At 43.7% G+C, this 15,710-nt stretch overlaps 1 protein-coding gene across 4 annotated transcripts in view; it reads right to left on the minus strand.

The window, feature by feature from the left end:
* The window catches only part of RBFOX3 (RNA binding fox-1 homolog 3), a 473,759-nt gene that overhangs the window by 80,369 nt on the left and 377,680 nt on the right, over positions 1–15,710 (minus strand). The window lies entirely within an intron of this gene.

A 15,710-nucleotide genomic window follows, 5' to 3' on the forward strand; every position in this document is an offset into this window, starting at 1 on the left:
GCCTCCTCCTCCACCACACAAACGCGCACACGCGTGTCTCCTTCTTCCCCCGCCCCGCTCCCCTTTGGGCAGCTCCCGGCGCGGAGCTCTTTACGAGGGCTCCATGGGAGACGCCGCACGCTGCGCCCTCCTCGGCTCAGTCAAAACGAGGAGGAGGAGGAGGAGGAAGAAGAGGAAGAAGAGGAAGAAGAGGCTCGCGGTGCCATGAGGAGCCCAAGCGGAGGAAGGAAGGAAGGCTCGCTCCGCAAAGGCTGGGAGGTGTGTGTTTGGGGGGAATAGAGAGAGAGAGAGAAGGGGAGGGAGGGAAGGAGGGGGAGAGGGAAGCGGAGGGCGGGCGGAGAGGCGGGGGAGTCCCCTGTGCATTCAGACATCAAACGGCTCGCTGTGAAACCAAGGAAATCCAGAACAGCTGAGCCTGCACTTAACCCCTCTCTCGCTGCAGCGCTGCCGCTTGCCCTGCCATAAATAGGCCAAGGCGCCCACTCGCTCCCTGGCTGGCGGGCGAGCAGGCAGCCCAGCGGGGCCAAGGCAGCCCTTGCAGCCCCTTTCCCCCAGTGCGCCCAGGGGCCACGAGGACGGAGGGCGCTCTGACTCAGCCTCCCCCCCCCCCGCCTGCCCTGAAGACTCCTGGGGCTGCTCTCGGCCACCATCACCCCCCAGTGGAGACCCAGGAAGGAAACTCCGGGCTGCTGCAAGCAACCCACGCAATCGCTGTGTCTAGCCTGTCTCTTGCGTGCTCTCTCCCCCTCTCGCCCTCACGGAGAGACACACGCAGGATCAACAAGCAAGGCTCTCTTGTGTTGGTACATTAACTGACAAAGCAACCCGAATGCCCCCCATGATGCACTTAGGGGAGAAACCTCTTTTTTTTACACTCCAGGGGAAGAAGCGCCGGTGCTTGCACGCAAAAGCCTGGCATGCCCTGCGCCTGGACCCGGGCTGGCACACCTACAGGCACGCCAGGCCTACACAGATGGAAGCCAGCTGACCTCTCCCCGAAATATGAGCAGGACTTGGCAGGAGAGGCACTCGCTGGATGATTCCTGAGTGCCAGGGAGCCTGTCCCACAGGAGAGCCAATAGATCCCCGCTCACTGCACAGCCATGGGTCCCAGCAGCTTGTGCGGGAACAGGGAGCCATGGCCTCCTCTCTTCCCAGCACACACAGTCCGGTGCTGTCTGGAAACCATTTCCGAGCCATAGTTTGCATTTGTGGGGGCTGTCTGGAGGCACTTCTTCTCTTCTGCCCATAAACTCCTCTCTAGACACATCAAGGTTTGGCAGGCATGCTTTGTGATGCAGCTTCAGGAGCATCGCATCGGTGTCTCCAGCAGTCAGGTAGTTGAAGGAGCCCCCGGTGGAGCAATGGCTTAAACCCTTGTGCTGGCAGGACTGAAGACTGACAGGTCACAGGTTCGAATCTGGGGAGAGCACGGATGAGCTCCCTTTGTCAGCTCCAGCTCCCCATGCGAGGACATGAGAGAAGCCTCCCACAAGGATGGTAAAACACCAAAACATCCAAGCATCCTCTGGGCAACGTCCTTGCAGACGGCCAATTCTCTCACACCAGAAGCAACTTGTAGTTTCTCAAGTCACTCCTGACACACACACACACAAAGGTAGTTGAAGCCCATCCACTGAAATAGGAGAGCTTTAAAAACATACTGTTTGCTAAGTAAAATAGGACCAGGGCAGTTTCCCATCAATGTGTCCAGAAGACAGTGGAATTGATAATGGGAGATGAGGATGTCTGCGATAGATACAGGTGAAATGTCAGGAGAGAATGCTTCTGGAACATGGCCATACATCCCAGAAAACTCACAACAACCCAGTGATTCCGGCCACCAACAATACATTGATAAAGAGATATTGCAAGTTCATGCTCACTTAAGAAATGACCCCCTTTTTTATGCTTTGAAGCATGTAATCAAACGGAGGACACATGAAAGAGAAGTGATTGTTCTGGCTTCTGAGCATACACAGAGTGTCATTCTATCCAAGATAACATTTTTCCTCCTGAAACAGTTCCTTGGAGTACTTGTGACGTACCTTTTCATTGAAAAAGAAACAAGCTTTGTTTCAAAGTGCATTCTTACAGATGAGGATAAAAAAAGCAAATAAACCCACACGGTGTGGCTCAAAAGGTCTTTCAAATGATCCTCCAAGGTGCAAGATGCTTGCCTCACACAAGTTACACTAAAATTGAGTGTTGATCATGTGTAGCTTCTCCCATCATTCACAATGCCACTGGGGCTGTGCAAGTGTCTGTTAGAACAATCCTTTCCATGTACCTCCTGTTGGACAGGAATCCTGCATTTTAAGATCTGCAGTGAAACGTGAAGCTTACACAGGCATCAGTACCTAGCAGAAATTCTCCCTTCAGTGTAACTTCCACACATTCCCCTTCTGACTTCACGTCCCTCTTGTCTGGGAGTTGGCCAGAGAGGGTAAAATCTTGCCCAGATAAATAAAATTCTGGATGGCTGGCAACCTTGACATAAACTTAGGCTCTCTGCTCACATCTCCATTCCTGCACTCAAGAATCCCAAATTACATACAGATTCAGGTTTAATATTTAGTTATATGTTATCGTCTTAGTTATTGTGCTTTGGTTTTGTATATATATGTGGGCATTGAATCTTGCCATTACTTGTTGTACACTGCTTTGAGTCCCCTCAGGGGTGAGAAAAGTGGTATATAAATGCAGCAAATAATAAATAAATAAATAAATAAATACAGATGCCTTTGTAAAAATACATACAGGTATTTCAACAAAATAGTCTCCTTGCCACTTCCCAGAATGTTACAGCCCAGCAATTCATTCCATATTTTTGTGGACACTTTAGCAAATAAACAATAATATGCATTTACTTCCTACAATTTTCTTGTCAGGACTTCATATTTGTATATTGATATATTTGATCTACTCAGTTTGGGGAAAATCTGCTGAAAAGCCTTTGCTAATGATCTCGGACTTCACAGTGACATTTAAGACAGTCATAGACTTGAGAAAATGTGAAAAGCTTAATGGGGGTAGGGGAAGGGGCTCATGAGCTTCTGCCTTGCCCTTTCTGGTGTTTGATAAACATAACCATTGTATAGCCCATTTTGCTTTAAAGCAACAGGCATTATTTACGTGATACAATTCTGGCCATGATAGACAGATTACTGATAGCAATGTCACATAACTGCCATATTAGTAAATTTGATTGCAAGAATTTATCTGTGTTTGGAGAAGCCCCCGGTGGCGCAATGGGTTAAATCCTTGTGTCAGCAGGACTGCTGACTGAAAGGTCAGTGGTTGAAATCTGGGGAGTGGGATGAGCTACTGTGTGTCAGCTCCAGCTTCTCATGCGGGGACATAAAAGAAGCTTCCCACAGGATGGTAAAACATCTGGGCATACCCTGGATAACATCCTTGCAGATTGCCAATTCTCTCACACCAGAAGTGACTTGCAGTTTCTCAAGTTGCTCCTGATACAAAAAAAAAACCAAACAAACAAACTGTGTTTGGGAATTTTTAATGAATATTATCTCAAGGGATCATGACTGATAACAATGTGTAAACCACAGCTTACCAAAGCAGATAGTATAATGAAGAAATAATCATTTTTAGTGGATGTATTAAAACGTTTCAATGGGTTTCAACTACAGATGACTGAGTTCTCTCTATATGAATTCAGCAAAACAACTGTGCATCACAGACCTCCTAGTGTGTGGTTTAGGTTCATGCTCTAGGGGTTCCGCAGAGAAAGGAAACCCCACAGTCACGGGGAAGTTCATGTCAAGCGTAATGACACCCTGCAATGCAATGATGCAAAGCCCTAGTTGCACAGGTGTCCCTGTACAGCCCCTGGCTTTATGGGATACCTGCAGATAGTGGAGAAGGCTGGGACTTTTGTACAGAGGTTGGAGGCTGAATGAAGCACCCTCCTGTGTTCAGGCCAGCTCCCTGAATCTCTGGTGACTGGCCCAGCTTTCCTAACTGCTCGGTGCTGATGCACTGCAGGGCCCAGTTTAAATGTGTACCGACCAGCTGCAAAGGCACTTGTGCTCCGCTTGGCTGTGCAGCATAAACGTGAATCCTGTGTTCATTTCAGCCAGAATGTGGGGTACATTGCAATTGGGCTGCCTTCCAAGGCTCAAAGGCAGAATATTCCCTGCCAGGCGGAGATGCTTCTAAGTGAGTTTTATTAGGTGATTCTTCTTGGTGCAGCAACCATCTGAAAAATGCTGCGTTTTAAGAAAAGGGCCTTGAATTGTTCTCAGATCTAGCTCTCTCCCTCCCCTCACAGAGACTGTCAAAGCAATGATACTCTCATGGGTTCTTTCTTTCTTTTGCTGCAATGTGAGATCCCAAAGAAACACCGCCCTCTCCTCTGAGTTTTCTGAATAAATATAATAGGATACTAATATTGATGAATCTGGTGTTTGGTCCAGTCACTACTTCTCATTTTTGGATAAGCAAGGTTCAGTCACTTACAGAGAGTATGAATAGAAGCTGCTGCCAGCCTTGGTATCTTGACACATCTGCTGAGGAAGCGATGCAAAATTGCAGCTTCACTGGGGAGCAGGTTGAAGTATCCCTTGATGACTTTCAGGACTAGGAAATGAAGCAAACTGGAGATTGGTGAATGTGGATGACAAGGCTTCTGGGAAAAAGGGACATTGGCAAGAGATACAGAGAGCAGAAGGCCAGTCAAGGGTTGTCTGTCCTCAAAACAGAGGGGGATCTTACAAAGGTTGATGCAGTGGGGTTAGCTGGTGAGATCATGGATCTACATTACCCCTCCTTGTTACCTCCTGGCAGCAGAAAGGAAACTCAGCATGCCAAGGGTTTGGCCAGGTTGTCTGCAGTCCGCCCATGCTCTTGATCACCTTTTCATGTGAACTAAACAGTCCACCAACTTACACATTCTCAATATGATGGGCAGAATTAAGCTGATGTTGTTGTAAAAGAAAAAAAATGATTTTCTCAAGAAGGGGACATATTTATGGGATTATATTTTGGAGCCCCCGGTGGCGCAGTGGGTTAAAGCCCTGTGCCGGCAGGATTGAAGACTGACAGGTCGCAGGTTCGAATCCGGGGAGAGGCGGATGAGCACCCTCTATCAGCTCCAGCTCCTCATGCGGGGACATGAGAGAAGCCTCCCACAAGGATGATAAAAACATCAAATCATCCGGGCGTCCCCTGGGCAACGTCCTTGCAGACGGCCAATTCTCTCACAACAGGAGCGACTCCTGACACGACAAAAAATAAAAAATAAAAAATAATTTTGGAGATATATTCCTATAACAAACTATGGCTCAGCAGAGTTGGGGGGGGGGGGGGAGAGATAAGAACTGATGAGCTGGAAGAGGTAGGAGTTGCAGAATACTGGATCCAGAAGTTGCACCAGTGCCATGCTGCTCATAAAGCTTAAATATAAGAGAGGCTGCTAATTTAATCAAGCCCCATCAACTCCTTAAAGTTGTTATTTCTCATATCACTATCACTATTCTGCAATAAGGAAAAGTAAAGATAAAGGTTTCCCCTTGTCATTAAGTCTAGTTGTGTCTGACTCTGAGGGGTGATGCTCACCTCCATTTCTAAGCCAAAGAGCTGGCGTTGTCCATAGACATCTCCTAGGTCATGTGGCCAGCATGACTGCATGGAGTGCCATTACCTTCCTGCCAAAGCAGTACCTTTTAATCTACTCACATTTGCATGTTTTCAAACTGCTAGGTTGGCAGTAGCTGGGGTTAACAATAGGGGCTCACCCTGCGCCCCGGATTTGAACTGCCAACCTTTTGGTCAACAAGTTCTGCAGCTCAGTGGTTTAACCTGCTGCGCTACCAAGGGCTCCACTCTACAATACAAAAGGAATAATCAAATCTTGACTTGCCTGGCTATCCAGTCAAAGTTTGTCCCCACTGTAACCTCTCCATCCTATCCAGAGGAATGGAGCAAGGTGTTCTGATATTACACTGGGAACCCTGATCCTCCAAAGTGAATGAAAGGGATGGGAATAATGTCACCACAGTACTAAGTATCAGACGCTAAAACAGCAAAAGGTCTCTTAGTTCTGGAAATGTTCCTGCGCTTCAAAGAGAATCCTGATCACTATTCCACTTTTTGGAAATCATTTAGGTATTATTACAGAGGTTCTGGTGAGAAGCAGTCTTTTCTTGATTCTGTCATTCTGGCCATTCTGTACTGTAATTGTAAATCCTTCTTTGTGGTCTACTCTCTAAATGCTAAATTGTAATCCAGTTCCACAAACCTTAATCTTGTTTTTGCCACCACCTCTGTACCCACTGGATGGTTCCCATTCTGCCCTTTCTCTCAACCAAGAGGAGTCCTGTGACAGCAAAAGGCTGTGTCCTGTAGCCAAGGAATCTGTTAGGACTTGGAGTTCTAGACATCTGTACAACTCATGATAAATATACATTCATTTTTGACACCTCACACTAAAGCTAATATAGCACAATGCCAAAGGCACAAAAGAACAGCGTAATTTGGTAGCAGGTGGGTCTGTGAATGTGATGGTGATACAGTCATTTTCATAAAACAAAAAAAATATACTTTGTGTGTGTGTGTGTGGGGGGGGGGCACTTTGAAAATACAATTTCAAGATGTATTTTTTTTGTAGTCCACTTTGAAAATGTAGTAGACAAAATGTAGTAGACACCTGATTGTTCATTACCCTATGAATATACAAAGGGACACACATATATGTCATTCTCTATATGTCCCTTTACTAACCATAATCTGAGCACTTTGGAGATTCCATGGCTATACAGACCTGCTCACTGTTGAAATGTCTGCAGTATGTGCTAGAAAGAGCTACTATTGTCCACACTACAGTAGTATATGAGAAATGTTAGTCCCTGTAAGATAGCTGCTTGAAATAGTAGGCTGGTGCCATTACTGACAGACCCGTTTTCCAGTGGCTTCTTGGAGCCTTTCCTTGCCAGAAATATGAATATGAGGAAGGTACCAAGAGAAGCATTTTAAATGAGAGGCTGCAGCAAACCAAACAGAGAGGAGAGAGTTTATGGGCAAGGATGCACTTTAACATTCAATGCTAAGTATCAGGTTAAAATGCCCTCCCCTCTGCCCCAAATATTATTGAATTGGCCTTGATATCTGCTGCAATTTGGTTCCAAGACCCCTATGTATATCAAAATCAATGGATGTTCAAATCCTATTATATATAATGGTGTAAATAAAATGGTTCCCTTATATAACATGTGAAAATCAAGGTTTGCTTTTTGGAATTATTTTTTTCCTAGCCATGAATACAGAGGGTCAATTGTAATACATTCCTGCTGTTTTTTTACAAAGACAGCACTCCACATTCATTTGGGATTAGGGGCATAGGACTGCTGTGAAAATGAAAAAAAAAGGAAATAAAAACACTATATTTTTACTTGAGAAAACACTTCTCTAGGAATATCTGGCTCCTTCTGTATCATTATGATAACTGAGCATAGAAGTGCACTGAGGATCTACAAATATCTGCAGGTGTCCTCTCTAGGAATCCCTAGGCCCTTCAGGGTAACTATGATTAGCTTCTAGTTGAAGTTGCCTGTAGGGCCAAACTGGAGCACCTTGGCATTCCTACAGAGAACATTTTAATCAAATCCATGGCTAATCAAATATGCAAAAACCAAACTGTAGACTACCAAAGGTAATGTGTTGTCATTACGTATTACAGCATTGAACAAATAATACAATAAGTTGCTTGCTGTATCGCTTATTAATTTTTTAATCCATCAAAGTCTCTAAAATTCCTTTAAAACTAATCTTAGCATAGAAAATGTTATCTTTTAGGAATTTTAATTGTTATACCAATCAACTAATATTCATTCTATTCATTAGATTCCCTTTATAATGCAACAGTGTTATACTCTTGTTAAAAAAAGAAAAACTTTGTGAGTACCCATATTTCACCACATAATAGTCACACCTCCATTTGAAGCAGATTCTTCTTTCCTTCCTTCTTTCTCTGAGTTTAAAACCTACAACATGGAGGTGTCTGAAGCTCCACTCTTCTCTCCTTCCTCTGAGGCAAGGCAGTTTAAAATTCTGAAATGGAAGTCTCTGGAACCCAGACCTTTCCCCTTTTCTTCAAGAAACTCTATTCCAGGTTTTGAAAACTGTCCTGCCTTGGAAGAAGGAGGGAGAAGGGAGGAGAGAAGAGTGGGGCTTCAGAGACTTCCATTTTATATTTTTAAATGGCCTTGCCTTTGGAGAGAGAAGGAAGGAAAAAAGAGAAAATCAGCCCAAATGGCTCTAGAGTTTAAAACAAACAAGCAAACAAGCAAACAAACAGATACAGAGTCAGGGTTGCTGTGAGTTTTCTGGGCTGTATGGCCATGCTCCAAAAGCATTCTCTCCTGATGTTTCACCTACATCTATGACAGGCATCCCCATAGGTTGTGACCTCAGAACTTCTGAGGATGACTGCCACAGATGTGGGTAAAACAGCAGGACAGAATGCTTCTGGAACATAGCCACACACCCAGTGTTGCCATGAAAGCCTTTGACAACAGATACAGAACCGCTTATCTGAGGCTGGATCATCCCTCCTCCTCTTCCCATTTTGGAGGTAAGGCAATTTTTTAAAAAGCCCCAACATATTTCTTTCCTCACATAATAGTCGCACCGATGAAATATAGTAACTGCACCACCTGTAACTGAGTACATCCAAAAGCTGAAAATAGTCATCCACTGACTCCTTCTATGCAACTCACCTTGCTCTTGCCTGTTTAATTTTCTAAATCTGTATCATGAGTAAGAATCATACAGCCCTCCAGATGTTGCTGGACTGTACATTCCCAGCATGCCTCATAATTGGCTATGTAGGCTCAGACAGATGGGACTTGCAGTACAAAAATTATTTGAAAGTCACTTGATTCCCATTTCAGATGTAGATTAGAAATACAGAGACACACATCTAGTTCTTGGCCTCAAATAAATTGGATTCATTGAATCAAAGATTATATTGTAAGGTCCATTGATTCAATGGGTTTACTCTAGTTCAGGCTAACAATAGTATGTAGGCCATCAAGAGCAAAACAGTAAGCAAGGAAGGCAGATGAGAATCAATGAGAGAAAATACTAACACAAAGCAAAATAAGTGTAATAATAGTAATAATTATTTTTAGAGCACTCTCTCCCCACATGGAGACTCAGGGCAGCTAAGTGTTTCTGGTATCCAGCTTACCTTAAATCTCAGGCCATCTCTCCCTCCTATCTTTCAAATCAAAATTCTAAAATGATTTTCCCTTGATTGCTATAACTTCACTTGGTTCGCAATCTCCTACCATGTTCACTATTTCTTTGCCACACTATGGTCTTGTGCCTGACCTTCCACATTTGAACCTTTACTTCTCTATTGTATGACTCTCAAAAGTGCCTGATTCTCAAACAGTATTTCCTTTGCTTGGACCCTATTGCTACACCTTGGTTGGTTTAAGATGTGCTTCCATGTAGTTTCACAGAGAGGAGTAAGAAAGGAAAAGGGATCAAAATGAATTGGTAGCCCTTCTGTACTGCAGTCTGCCACTGAGGTGCCCCATAAGAAGTCGGGTGGAGTGCTAAGAGAAACACTTGGAAGGGCATGGTCTCAATCCAACTACTTCACTTTGCTTGTTTGGGGTGGGAGGGGGGAGGGTGGCAAATACAACGGGATAGTAAGCACTGGTGATGGTAGCTGCCATCTGAAATTGAGGAGCTTACAAATTCCCCCTTTCTTCCTTGTGTGTGTATATGTAAATGTGTGTGGTGCTGTCTCATTTTCCATGCTGGAGTTAGTTTTAAATGGCAGTCAGCTTTTCTATGGACAATGTGGTGGTAGTGGGGAAGTGACATTGCTGGTAGCCTCAAGCACAAGGATGAAGGGACAATAGATGGTCCCTGATACTCCTGATATTTCCAGCAGCGGCAACAGCCCCTTCAATTCAGAGTTTGAGGCCAGGAAGAGTGTCATTGAACATACTCCTGTATCCTCTACAAAACATGGAAAAATAAACTTTTTTTGGACTACAAAACACATCCCCCAGTTAGCATGGCCACAGGGAGACGTCATTCAAAAAGTAACATCTCCAAGCTCTTGCCCCCTATATCTGTGCCAGAGATCCTGGGGCTGACACTTCAAATACAATGCTCCTTGAATTGCAGGAACTCTCTGACTGGATCCGCAGTCAGCAATATAGGCTTCAGGATGGAACTGAGTTATACTAAATAAAAATAGTAAGCATATTTTATAGATGTATAGCAATTGCTCAGTAACAACTATATGTACAAAGAATCTGAGGGATATTATTTGTTGCTAGAAATCTTCATCAGCTGCCAATCAACACTGAAGATTTCCAGAGAGGCTGTGTCCCTCTAGTTTATTTTTCTGTAAAACACATGCAGCTGTTGCATTTTTCATGTACTTGACAGAAACCTATCTTCTTCATAAAAATTACTTCTGTTTCTGATTGTCATGGGATATTTAACCTGACCACTACTAAGTTTCTATTCTGTGGGAATCTAAACAAAAAAAGACATAATGATATAACTGCTTTCTATGTGCTTAAACATTCAGATATATATTTTAGCCTTCTCACTATGCACGTGGTTCCTTCTCACTTAATACAATACCAATCACTTTTGTATCAGGAGTTTCCATGGCTAAGCTGGGATTCAAGCCTTACAGGGTGGTGGAGTGTCCTTTGCTGAAGGTTTTAAGCAGAGACTGGATGGCCATAAGTTAGGGATTCTTTGATTGTGTTTTCCTGAATGGCAGGGGGTTAGAATGGACGGCTATTGCAGTTTCTTCCAATCCTATGATTCTACCCAGAGTCATAGTCCAATGCCCAAACCACTACATCATGCTGGCTTAGATACTGAGATGTTGTCAATGGCACTGCAGAATCAATGTGATGTCCTTCTGTGCTCCTTTCTAGAATCTGAGGACCTATAGATGGTAGTGCTTGTACTGGTAACCTCAAGGTTGGACTCCTGCAATGTGCTTTATATTGGTTTCCTCTGTACCAAGTTTGGAAACTCCAATTAGTTCAAATCATGGCAACTAGACTCATTACAGGAACATCTAGGAATGGGAATAACACCCCTATACTAAAGTTATTGGTGGCCAATTTGTTTCAGGCAAAGTACAAAGTATTTGTTTTGACCTTTAAAAACCTCCATGCTTTGGGTCCAGGTTACCTACAGGATTACCTTCTCCCATGCAATCCGCCCAGACACTTAGGCCCTGGGGGGGGGGGGGCAGCTACTCCAGCCACCCAAGAACCCAACTGGCGACCATCACCCAGAGGACTTTTCCATCCGCTGTCTCAAGACTGTGGAACAACCAGCCAGAGGAGATCTGATAGCCAAACCAGCTGTCAGAATTTAAGACACAATTGAAGAGCCATATCTTTTGGCAGGCTTACCCAGTGACTTTTAGTTTGTGAACTTTAACTTGCATTTTATCGGTAAATTTTAACCTGCATTTTAACTCTGTGTATCTTATATTTTAATAGTATTTTATCTCTTTGTTTTAACAATGTTGTATCCTGCCTCAAGGAGAGGCAGATAATAATAATAATAATAATAATAATAATAATAATGATGATGATGATGATGATGATGCAATGAAACAATGGAAAACTGAGTTGTTTGTGAGCAACGAAAGCTATGGAACTGTTACCATCAAGAGAGGAATTTTCCAGACCGACTCACTGTCACCACTGCTGTTCATCATTGCAATGATCCCACTGTCTGTCAGCAATTCTACAGAAAACAAACCTGGGCTACCAAACAGCAAGAAATTCACCAAAAAGTCTCATTTGTTGTACATGGATGATCTATAGCTTTTTGGAAAATCAGAAACTGAAATCCAGTCACTGACCAAAACAGTCAGAATCTTCAGCACTGACATCAGTATTGATTTTGGCCTAGACAAATGTGCCACAGTGGCATTAAAGAAAGGGAAAATTACACACAGTGAGGGCATAGAAATGCCAAACAGACAAACCATAAAGTGCAATTAGCCTGAAGCCTATAAATATATGGGCATACTGCAGTTGGACAGTATCAAGCATGGGCATGTGAAAAATGTGGTCAGCAAAGAATATGTCCAAAGAGTCAGAAAGGTTTTGAAGAGCAAATTAAATGGCAGAAATACGATCAAGGCTATCAACACCTCGGCCATCCCTATCATTAGATACACTACTGGAATTGTGAACTGAAGAGCTGGATGATCTGGATAGATAAACAAGAAAACCAATGATAATCCACTACACATTACACCCACGTAGTGATGTCGACAGGTTTTACCTGCCCAGAATATCAGGAGGCAGAGGGCTTCTGCAAGTGAAACAAATGGTAGAAGAAGAGAAACATGCACTGGCAGATTATGAGAAAGGCAGTCAAGAACCGACACTGAAGGAAGTCAATAGTACTAAACTGCTTAAAGTGCAAAAGACAAAGAGTGAATACCGTAAAAGCACAATCCAGAGCAGAAGTGAAAACTGGCGAAAGAAGGTTCTCCATGGACAGTTCCTGGGAAAAATTGAGAGCCAAATTGACAAAGAAAAGACATGGCTGTGGCTCACAAATAGAACTCTGAAAAAGGAGACAAAGGAGGGCCTGATTCTGGCAGCCCAAGAACAAACCATTAGAACCAATGCCATCAAAGCCAGAATTGAAAAGTCGACAACAGATCCCAAGTGCAGACTCTGCAAGGTAGCAGATGAAACAATAGATCACATCCTCAGCTGCTGCAGCAAGAAGATCGCACAGACAGACTACAAGCAGAGGCATAACACCATCGCTCAACAAAGAACTGGTGGGATCACAAGCTGGAAAAAGTTACAGGAAATGAACACGTCAAACTCCTCTGGGACTTCCAAATTCAGACAGACAGAATTCTGGAGCACAATACTCCTGACCCCACAATCGTGTTAAAAACAAAGTATGGATTGTCAATGTCACAATCCCCATTCCAGTATCCCAGAAATCACAAGACAGATGTGTGGAATGGGCCTGGAAGTTGCATGATGCAATCCCTGGGCCCAAGCCACACAGGGCCCACATCTGGAAAGACCCAGGTCTTATGAAAGACCTGAGTCTTTCCAGGTGTCAAATTAATTTGGGACAAAGCAGGGTTTTTCTGCTCTGTCCCAAATTACTTTGGTTTTACCTGAGGCATTGTTTGGACACCTCAGGTAAAAGTGTGCGAGCTTGCATGTTTAGGGAACTGTGTGGATGCGCCCTGAGTCTAAAGACTGAGGCAGCTCGTACAAAACTTACACATGGGATTAGAAACCTAACAATTTGAAAACTATGGATTTAGGAGCCTTAAATTTCTTCCTTTTTGCCAGTACTTCAGCATTGGCACTTCCACCTTCTCTCCGCGCCATCTTTTCTAAGTCATGAATGCTGGCATCCAAAATAGAACCCAAGACAATTCTAACAAAGATTGCAAAGGAAAGGATACTTCACTTTTTATAAATTCAGTGTTGCAGGTCTTTACATTATTTGGCTAGTTTAAACCTACATCTGCCTCTGAAAGTAATATGAGACAGAACACCTTGTGCCAGCAGGGAGTCAAGGGAGGGTCGCCTCCTCTCAAGACAACAAGGTGCTTAGCATGACCTTGGCTGCAAAGGGCACTTTCAGTCACAACTTTGGGGGGGCTGGGGCAGCCAGGACCTAGGACAGGTGGCTTCTCAGCAGGCAGGTTGGCTTTGAACAGCAATTATGTCTAAGTTGGCAGAATCGAACATGGTTCAGAGCCTGGGACTCAGCAGGCATTAGAACTGCTCGGAGAAGGAGATGTGAGAGGTGGCAGGATCTACAGAGAGATTCACATCACAGACATGTTGCCCCCTCAGGGCCTGATGCACCATAATACAATGTCAGTTTTTTTGGGATTCCTCTTTCCTTGACTGGTTTAGCATACTGGTTTGTGTCCTTTGTATTTCACACAGCACTCCCTCTAGCACAGGAAGCCCTCAAACTTGTTCACGGTCCCACAGACTGTTGGCAAGGGGTGGGGTGGGGGCCGACTATAGTTTGAAAGAAAACACAAATAAATTCCTACACACACTGCACACATCTTAAAATGAGAAACAATTTTAACCAACATAAACTTTCAGCATTTCAATGGGAAATGTGCGCCTGATTTTGGCCGATAGTCAAGTCAGTTAGGATTATTGTTGTTGTGTGCCTTCAAGTAATTTCAGACTTAGGAAGACCCTAAGTCTAAAGTTAAGGGCTGGGGCCAGGTAAATGACTTTGGAAGAATGCATCTGTCCCATGGGTCTTAGTTTGGGGACCCCTGCTCTAGTCCCTTTCTTCTCACCTTCAAACCTCGGGGGACTGTTTCCAAATGAATGCAAACACAAGCTTCTATCATGTTCCCTATTTTTTTGTTGCTATTACTTTCCTATATGCCATCATCAATAGATTGGGTTTCACTAGTGGTGGACCCATTAGAAATATTTTTAGTGCCAAAGGAAATAACCAGTTGGGTTTGGGAGAGGCAGGAGACACAATGGTGAAAAATGGCATAGGTGGCTTGGAGCTAGATCCTTTTGACTTTGGGTGGCCAGACAGTGATTAGAGGGAAATGAGTAGGAAATATATGTATGCTTTTGCTGTGTCATCTAAATATACAGCTCTTGCTGTATGAAATACATTTCTGTGATAAACCAACTTCCTAGAGCTCACTTCACTTCAGTGTGAATTTTGCATAAAACAGATTTCACCAACTTAAAAATATTTTAAAAATATTCCAAAAGCAAATCTTGATTTTGTCTTTTTATATAAGGGACACCATTTTACTATGCCATTATATTTAATGGGACTTGAGCATCCTTGGATTTTGGTGTCCATGGGGCGGAAGCTGGAAGTAAACTACAGTAAATCCCAAGGGCCCACTGTCTTATATGAGTTACAATATATAACATACGCTAGTGCAAAATGGAACATTCACATACACAACAAGATGTTAAAATGACACCTCTCCCATGCTGTTTGTAGGATGTGTTCAGGACATTTTGGACAGGCATGCAAACTTCCTTTCTAGAGGAAACAGTTTTTATGATGTAAAGCAGAAGCCTGTCATGCATAAGGCTGGGTGTATATGTTTTGTGTATGCGTGTAGGAGTGAGTGAGAAAAGAGTGAATGAGTGAGATTGTTTGTGTATATGTGTGTGTGTGTGAGAGAGAGAGAGGGGGGGGGGAGGGAGAGGGAGAGGGAGAGGGAGAGGGAGAGGGAGGGAGGAAAGATGGAGGTGGCTTTGCCCGCCTTTGGCCCTAGCCCTCAGGATGGAAAAGGCTCCCCAATCTTGCTGTAGAATGTATGAGGTCCCTGGTATCAAGTACAGACATTTGTCCCTCCAGCTCAGTACTGTCTTCTCTGACCACAGCAGCTTTCCATTACCAGAAACATAGATGTTTACTACATGGCCCTATAACTAGTAAAAAATACAACATAATAGCACAACTTTCTCATTTCTTGTGTAGTGTTTTGACCCCCCCCCCCCAATAGTTACAAGGCTTTATGGCCTAAATAGTGGCCATCATGGCTGGACAATTCTGAGGACTGCATTGCAACTTGATAACTTGTTCAAGTCCTATCTCTTTAGGGCCCTTTAATTATATACAATTATATACAAATACAATGGTATACAGTTGGCCTTCTATCGCCGTTGTTTCAACCACCC

This window comes from Anolis sagrei, chromosome 2, assembly GCF_037176765.1.
Source record: "Anolis sagrei isolate rAnoSag1 chromosome 2, rAnoSag1.mat, whole genome shotgun sequence".
NCBI lineage: Eukaryota > Metazoa > Chordata > Lepidosauria > Squamata > Dactyloidae > Anolis > Anolis sagrei.